We start from the raw sequence: 9,189 nt of genomic DNA, 5'->3' as shown, positions 1-9,189 counted from the left end.
CAGAGGCCCTCAGCCCCTGGCCCAGTGCCTGGAAAATAGTAGGCTAGGAGGGAAGGGAAGGGAAGGGAATCCACATTTCTTACTGAGTCCCATAAGCCCAGCCTTGTTAGGGCCCTTCCTCCTCCCCCCCCCCCCCCCCCCCGTTTCCTCACACCCCACTCTTACTTACTCTCCTTGTGCTCCAACCACAGAGCTGCCTTTCAGTGCCTGAGACACTTAAAGCCCCACCCTGCCCCAGGGCCTTTGCACTCGCTCCTCAGGTACCCTCTCCTGCCCTCTTCCCATCTTCCAAAGGCTATCCTAAAGTTCAAGTAGCACTTCAAGAGAAGCCTTCTTGGACCCCCATGAGTCTAGCAATCATTTCATTTTACTCTCTTCAAGGCCCTTGTCACTCACAGAAATTACTTGATTGTTGTCACATGTCAACTCAAGGAGAGCAGAATGACTGAATATGTCCATCTTGCACTCAGCTCTATCCTCAGTTCTTAGCACAAAGCTCAACACACAACACATGATCAAAAGAACTGAGAGTCACTGGCTGGCTGAATGGAAAAGGGGTAGTGGCTCCAATAATTCTCATCACCCTCCACGCCTCCCCCAAGAGCCATTGTTTTGGGGGTCAGCTGAGCTCATGCCTCCTTTTGAAACTTTCTAGCTGAGTGGGCTTGGGCAAGTCACTTTGCCTCTCTGAGTTCATTTTCCTCTTTCTTCAAACAGCGTAGAACTCACCTCGCAGAGGCGTTTCATGGGTTGAAGAGAGAATTTACGTATATGATGGGCACCCGATAAACTATAGCCACATTGGTAACAAGTAACACAGTGGGTGTTCTATGGGAGGCGGGGAAGGGTTCCCATTTTCTGAGCCCCACCCATGTGACAGGCACTCCCATGAGGTATTTTACTGAATGATTATAAACAATGTTTGAAGCAAATTTTGGTTGTCCCCATTTTATGGATGAGAAAAACTGAGCCTCAGAGGTTAATATTTGCCTGAGATTACGCTGGTGATAAGTGGCAGAGTTAGGATTCAAACGCAGATCTATCTTGGGGCACCTGGGTGGCTCAGTGGGTTAAAACCTCTGCCTTCGGCTCAGGTCATGATCCCAGGGTCCTAGCATTGAGCCCGGACGTAGGGCTCTCTGCTCAGCAGGGAGCCTGCTTCCTCCTCTTTCTCTCTCTCTGCCTGCCTCTTCGCCTACTTGTGATCTCTGTCTGTCAAATAAGTAAATAAAATCTTTAAAAAAAGACAAACGCAGATCTATCTCTGTGTTCTGCCTGTTCTAACCCAGGTGGCTCTTTGACTTTGTTGCCAGGAGGCTGGAGGGTCAAGGGGTGGGGTGGGGGGGGGTGTCAGGACCCTGAGGGTGGGAATGGGCAGAAGGAAGACCCTCAGGAACCTGCAAAGGTGAGGCTGTCTCAGTGCTCTCCATTAGCACCCAGCATGGGGCCTCATTATATCAGTAAGTAGAATCTTGAGTTCTGGAGCCATAGGCTCTGTGCTGGAGACTTATTTGAACACCTACTCTGTGCCAAGCGCCAGGATACAGCTGTGAACAGGATATACCCAAGAGTTGTGCACTAATGGGGCCAAGAAGGGTCGAAACAGGAAATCCCTAGTGAGGATAGTCATTTTTCCTATGGCCCAAGGTGCTGGCATCCACACTTTGCCAGAGCTGAAGGTATTGTTGGGACCTTGCCCTGCTCCAAGCCCCAGCCTGGGCCCTGGGTGTAGGGGCCCTTTAAGAAGATCGTGGCTCCCCCCCTCACTTACCACCCCCCCCCCCCCATAATTAGCCAACTAAAGAAAGAGCTGGCTTGAAATGGGATTGTGCAGACCCAGCTTTGGGCCCCGAGGACGCTAGATCGGGGATTGTTATGCTAATCGCCTGAGATCAGCAGTTCCCGTGCCCTTCAGATGGCAGGTAGCTGATGCCTGGCTCTGCCCAGCGGCTGTGGCTGCAGCTCTGCTAGAGGGTTGGGCTTTTCCTCCTGCTTCCTGCTTCCTCTGCCCGCCCCCCTACCCTGTCAGACTCGCCCTGCCTGTCCTCCCACCTGCCCTGTGGCTAGGAGGCTTGGCCTCTCCTGGAAATGTCCAACCCAGCTCTCTCCAGTCTCCAAAGGGAAACCCAGGCCCCACAGCCACTTGCTTCAGTTTGGCTGCTGTTAGAGGACACAGAGGCAGGAAGGAGAAGGTACCAGGCACTGAGCTCTCTTTTCCAGGCGCTGAGACTCATCCTTCCTTGCTCCCCGTTTCCCCAGGTCTGGAAACCACACTGGGTGGTAGCTTTGTCTCTTGCTAACTATGCCATCACGGGCAAGTGATGGCATAGTTGTCTCCCAAGCCTCGGTTTCCTCATCTGTAAAATAGATTGATAATCATAGTACCTGCCTCAAAGGATTGAAAGGAGAGTGGAATGAAGGCAGGCATCAATTCAAAGTTTGATAGGGACTCTAACGTAGCACCACTACATGCCAGCCCTGTGCTGAGCCCTTTTATATGGCATTAGCCCATTTTACCTTTCAACTGTCCTGTGAGGCAATTGGCATTACCACAGATGACCCATTTCACAGATGATGAAACTGAGGCTCAAAGGAGCTAACTCATTTCCCTAGGATCCACCCTAAGCCGGTCTGTTCTCTTAACCTTGATTCTGTAGGTCGGCATTGGCCACTGACGGTGCACAAGGTGAGCTTGGTTGGTATAAAAATGCTCACATAAGGGCTCCTGGGTGTCTCAGTTGATTAAGCAGCTGCCTTCGGCTCAGGTCAAGGTCCCAGGATCTTGAGATTCAGTCCTGAGTGGGGCTCCCTTCTCAGTGGGGAGCCTGCTTCTCTCTCTTCCTCTGCTGCTCCCCCTGCTTGTGCTCTCTCTTGCTTCCTCAAATAAATAAATAAAATCTTTAAAAAAATAAATAAAAATGCTCACATAAACATGTGGAATAGTTATATATTCAATGTGCAGGGGTAAAAAATGAAACTAGCATTCCAAGGCTATGAATTCACAGATAGTATTGTTTAGGTTAAATATATTTAAGTCCATACAATGACTAGTACAAGTCTGATCATAGCAGCTTTATTCAGAGTAGCCAAAACCTGGAAACAGCTGAGACATCCATCAAGGAGAGAACGGTGGAACCAGCCGTGGTCCAGCCATACAATGGAACCCTCCCCAGCCGGCAGAGAAAAGGAACAAGCTGCTGATCCAAGCCACAACACAGGACAATCTCACAAACATAATTTGAGTGAAAAAAGCCAAACTCAAGAGAGTACATCCTAAAGGACTCTATTTATATGAAGTTCCAGAACAACTAAAACATCGATGGTGACGGAAGTCAGAATAGTGGCTGCCAACAGGGGACCGTCTGGATAGGAAGCAATATCCAAGAGAACCTTCTGGGGTGATGGGATTCATTATATCCTGATCTGGATGCAGTCACGTGGGGGTCTGCCTCGGTAAAAATGCACCCGGAGATACACTTAATATTTGTTCAAATTAATGTATGTAGACTATGCATCAGGAAATTACTGTTAATAATTTTCAAATTAAAAAAAAAATCCATGTAAAGAAAGATCGTCTCTAACGGGTAGTTCAGCAGTTACGACACTATGGTCAAAAAGCAACAGCAAACAAACTCCAGAGACTGAAGGCAGGAGAGGTATCAGCATAAATGCTGGGCAGTGCAGTTGTAGTCGGCTTCACCTTTCATAGACGCTGGATTAACATACAGGATGCCTAAGTAAGTTTGATTTTCAGACAAATATTATTTATTTATTTGATAGTAAAGTTTATAGAATGATAGAGTACCAAGCTCCCAAAGACGGAGGGGACCCCAGAGGGTTGCCCAAAGAAATACTGTTTTAGTAAAAGTATGTCCCATGCAATATTTGGGACATACTTACACTAAAATAAATGCATTCGGTTTTGTTTTTTTAGTTTTTCATTTTTGCTCTTACTCGTTGTTTATCAGAAATTCGAATTTAACCGGGCGTCCGGTGTTCCTATTTGCTGAATCTGGCAAGCCGGCCCTCCTGGGACCCCGCCCCGTCTCGCAGCCCGGTGCCCACCGCAGGCGGGAGCGCCCAGCGCGGTGCAGTCACGCCGGGCGCAGCCTGGCAACGCGGCCACAAAGGGAGCCCGGGAGGCGGAATCTTTCCACATGCCTGATCAATGGGGGCGCGGAGACGGCGGTGCAAACAGGCCTGAGACAGCCGCACAAAGAGGAGGCCCCTCGGCCGCTCCCGCCTTCCATTGATCCGGGCCCTTTGTGGCTCGGACAACGGGGACGCGGGAGGCGCCTCGCAGGGACTTGGCCATTCTCGCTAGGGGGAGAAGGCCCCGGAGGACCCCCGCCCCGCCGGCCCACCCCAACGTTCGCCCTCCCGCGGGCTCCAGGTCTGAGGTCTGGGGGTGTCCACATCCCCTCTGGAGCACTGGGCGGGGCACACGGGGCGGTGCTGGGTCAGGCCAAGGAGTGTCCTGTGTTCCAGAAAACTCTAAAGTCTGCCAGTGGGGCCAGCCACCCAGATCCGGCCTCCTGAGGACCCCCCAGTCTGCCCTGGCAGGCTTTTCTATCCCCCTGGTTACAGGCAGACCTTGCACAGTCTTTATTTTATTTTTTGTTTATTGAGCAAATATTTATTGAGCATTTGCTCTGAGCGGTTCCCCACTCCCTCCTGCCCCTGTGGCCATTTAAACTGGCCAACTCATCCTCAGGCATCACCTCTCTGGGAGAGCATCCCTGACCCCTCTCCCACCTCCAGGTCGAGTAGGGAGTCCCATTCTCTCTCTGTACACCCTCCAGCTCCTGACTCTTCATTTATGATAGGAACAGCTAACAATTATTGGACATTTACAGTGCACACTGTATCAAGCATGAGATATCCTCTGTCTTCCTTCATTCTCATACAGCCCTTCAGGTTGGAGCTATTTGTCTCCCCATTTTCCAGAGGTGGAAACTGAAGCGTTCTATGTTCATAAGATGGTCAAGAAGCAGAGTGGGGATTTGAACCCAGGCATTAGATCCCAGAGCCTGGGGTCCTCACTATCCCAAGGCCCAGTCTTGGGGCAGTATCCATCACTACGGCCCAGTAGGTGCACCTTTGATGTCTCCCCTACCCCATCAGAACATATACTGCAGCGCACTGTGCCTCTTTGCCCATTTTCTTCTGTTTTCCCCACTGGGCTGATTGCTCTGTGCCCAGCACAAGGAAGGTGCCCAAGGTCTATCTGTTGATCTGAACTAGTGGGTTTGTGAACATTTTGCTACATTCTAAAGCTGTTAGTTTCTGCCCACAAATGAATTGGAAATCAGACATTCAAATAATACAAGAAAGGTTGCAGGACTCTGAGGTCCGATGCAGTTGTTTCCCCCCTCTTCTTTTTTTTAAAAAATCAGATTCATTGAGATAGCATTTACATGCAGTGAAATGCACCCATTTTCAGTGTCCAGTTCAATGAGCACTGACAAATGATTACACCCATGGAACTAGTATTACTGTCAAATGTAAAACATTTCCATCTCCCCAAAAGGATCCCCTGTGCCCCTTTGCAGTCAATGCCTGCCCTCCCCCCCATCCCCCACCAGCCCCCACTCCCTGTTCCCAGGCAACCACTGATCTGCTTTCTGTCACCATAGGTTAGTTTGCATTTTTCTAGAATTTCATGTAAATGAAATCATACAATGTATACTCTTTGGTGTCTGGCTTTTTTCCCTTAACATGCCATTTGGAGGTTCATCCGTGCTGTCAAATGATCCCCACTTTAGCGTCAAATCCCTTCTCTGTTCCTGACCTCTGAGCTTCAGCCTTTTCATATATAAAATGGGGGTGAATGCTGGGAAGTTGAGGGGAGGGAACATCTGCATGGTGCACAGGACCTGTACCTGGTGGACACACGGTACTGTGTTCTAGATTAGTGTGGCTTTTCTAGTAGACTATGAGTTCCGTGATATAGTAGGGGCGGGCCAGAGCTGCATACAGTAGGCATTCAGTAAATGCACTTGGTTAGGAGCATCTTTCTAGCTGTAAGCTCTGTGAGGACTGGAATTTTATCCACCCACTCTCCACCAATGGAAATGGTCACCATTTATTACAGAGAGTGGATCCAGAGGCTCATAGAGGTACAGCAACTTGCCCAAGATCACACAGCTTTGTAGAGGCACAGGCAGAATTGAACACAGGCAGCCTAGTCCTGGGGTCTTTAGTGGTTTTTTGTTTTTGTTTTTTGTGTTTTTTTTAAAGATTTTATTTATTTATTTGACAGAGAGAGATCACAAGTAGGCAGAGAGGCAGGCAGAGAGAGACGGTGAAGCAGGCTCCCCGCTGAGCAGAGAGCCTGATGTGGGGCTCAATCCCAGGACTCTGGGATCATGACCTGAGCCGAAAGCAGAGGCTTTAACCCACTGAGCCACCCAGGCGCCCTTTGTTTTGTTTTTTAATTGAAAATATATGGCGTCCTTGCTCTCAATCACTATACTAAACTCCCTGATCAGTGATTTTTCTTTCCTCCCACGACCTGAACCTTCTCTATCACCCTCAGAGAGAGAGAGTGAGCGAGCACAGGCAGGCTGAGTGGCAGCAGAGGCAGAGGGAAAAGCAGGCTCCCCGCCGAGCAAGGAGCCCAATGTGGGACTCGATCCCAGGACGCTGGGATCATGACCTGAGCTGAAGGCAGCTGCTCAACCAACTGAGCTACCCAGGCGTCCCAGAGGCAGCATATTTTTTTGAGTTTGTATGTCTCTCAGTGGGCTGAACACTACACATATATGTTCTCATGCCGTTCCCCAACCACTCTGTCAAGTAGGTTCTATGTTTCTTCCCATTTTACATGTGAAGAAACTGAAAGACAGCTGAGAGGCTATGGTTTTGGGGTCGGGATATCCTCCTTTTGAAGTTCAACCTGGCCATATTCTCCAGGGGACTTGGGCAAATGTGCCAGGTCTTCCCCTCCTTGACCTGCCATTTTTCTGGACACATCACTCTGGCTCCTCAGTGAGATTTTCCCTTCCTGCTGATTCTAAGTGCCGACCACCCCCCACCCACACACACTGCCCCCGGCCACCTCCCCACTCCAGTATAGTCTATCCCTGGGCCTTAGAGGCCCAGGCTGCAATTTCAAAAGGAGTTGAGTTCCTTCTGGAAAGGGGCTGGGACTGAGCCCCTCCCCTCCCTCTCTTCCCATAAATACCCCCTGTGTGCAGCGCCCAGGAGCCCGGGGGGGGGGGGGGAGCCAGGCGGCTGACCTGTAATTAGAAACTTTTCTCCCTTCCCCAGACTGGGGAGGAGGGAGAACCCAAGTCTGGGCCAGCCATTTTGTTTGTCATGAATTATTCAGGAGATGGGAAGTGGAGTGGAGAGGGCCCCTCTGCTGACCAGACATCTCAGGCCCTGCCCAAAGCAGCCTAAACCACCCGCCTCTGTCCCTTTCACCCTTTCAGACTCGGAGAATAAACAAGCCATGTGCCAGGCAAATGTACAGAGTGAGTTTTCATGAGGGAGGTGTGTTCTTCAGTGGAGGGGGGTGACGGGGACTTACCCAAGGTCACAAAGCTGGGAAGAGGGCAACTGAGCTGGGATTCAGACCCAGGAGGAGGAGGAGAAGGGGAGAGGCCAGGAGGGGGCCAGGAGAGTTGGAAGGTGCTTTCCTTCCTCTCCTTGCTGTGTGTCCCTTGCTAAATCTCACAAGGGGCGGGCAAGAGGGATAATGCAGAGAGAACTAACTTCATGGGACACCAGTGGGGTGACAAGCAGGCATTACCTCGCATGCAATGTAATCCTCACAACCCTCTGAGGAAGCGGTTATGCTCATTTTATGGATTCGGAAACGGAGGCTCAGCGAGGTTAATGGAATTTTTACCATTAGTTAGTGGTTAGTGGCAGAACAGGGGATCAAACCTAACACAGCCCCTCCTTCGCACGTTCTTTTTCCCTACACTCCTGGTGGGTAGGACGACAAGGGCACCAAGGAATCCAGGCCCTTAAACCCACCATAAGCCTTGGATCGGACTTCTCTTGTTGTCGAATCTCTCTGTACCCCGTGCCCGTGGCACTTAGGTCCGTGGCGCGGCTCCAAGACAAGCTCTCTGAGAATCAAGAACGACTCCAAGAGAGCATCAGGATGCTATCTGCCCTCCCACACCGGGACGGTCGCCTGTGCAAGGTATTCCTTTAGAAGCCTTGGAACTTCCTCTTGGGAGGAAGCTGGCAATTCTGAGAGACAGACCAGTTCTGAATGTGGTTCCCAGAGAAGCTAAAAGCACAGGATTGGGAAAAGGCCTGCCTGTTTCCACTCCTTACGATCCGTATGAACTTGGACGAGTTCCGAAAATCTTCTCAGCATCAGTTCACTCATTGATGAAGTTAGGTGATGATAAGGAATAAATATGAGGAGTAACTATGATAACGTGAAGAGTAAAAATGATAATGTCTGAAAGGATTTAGCATAATACCTGGCACATCATGAGTACTCAGTAAGAAATAGCTATTATTATTATTATTATTATTATTAATTATTATTATTATTCCTGTTGACAGCCTCTCCTTAGGCTTGGTTAACAGAGAGGCAGGAACTACCAGATGGTGAACATGTGTTGTCTACTGGAAAAAGCACCCCAATTTCTCTGGGGAGCTCTTTCTGCCAATATCAGTCTCTGGACCTTGGATGGGACTTATTTCACCCTGGTGATTCAGCCTGACCAAAGGATTGGTTGAAAGATGGGCATGTGATCCCAGGACAGCCAATCAGAGGGAACCCTGAGATTTTAGCTGGAAGCAGGCAAACTCTTTTCCACCAGGGGTAGAAAGCAAGCCTGGAGCTTCTGAGGGCCATCTTATCATCCTGGGGAGGAGGTTGTGTGCCTGGAACAAAACCACAGAAGAAAGCAGAGCCAAGACATGGCAATGATACTAACTGAAATCTTTGAATGCCTCGATCCAGTTGTGAGCCATTAATAATAATAATTAACTATCTTGGGGGGTGCCTGGGTGGCTCAATCAGCTGAGTATCTGCCTTCAGCCCAGGTCACAATCTCCACATCTTGGGATCGAGTCCTGCATTGGGTTCCCTGCTCAAGGAGAAGTCTGCTTCTCCCTCTGCCGCTTCCCCTCCTCCTGTGTGCTTGCTCTCTCTCCCTCTCAAAAAAATAAATAAAATCTTTTTTTTTTTTTAATTGTTAACTGTTGGGGCACCTG

This window comes from Mustela lutreola, chromosome 11 (assembly GCF_030435805.1).
Source record: "Mustela lutreola isolate mMusLut2 chromosome 11, mMusLut2.pri, whole genome shotgun sequence".
NCBI lineage: Eukaryota > Metazoa > Chordata > Mammalia > Carnivora > Mustelidae > Mustela > Mustela lutreola.
Note: the sequence above shows the minus strand (reverse complement) of the source record.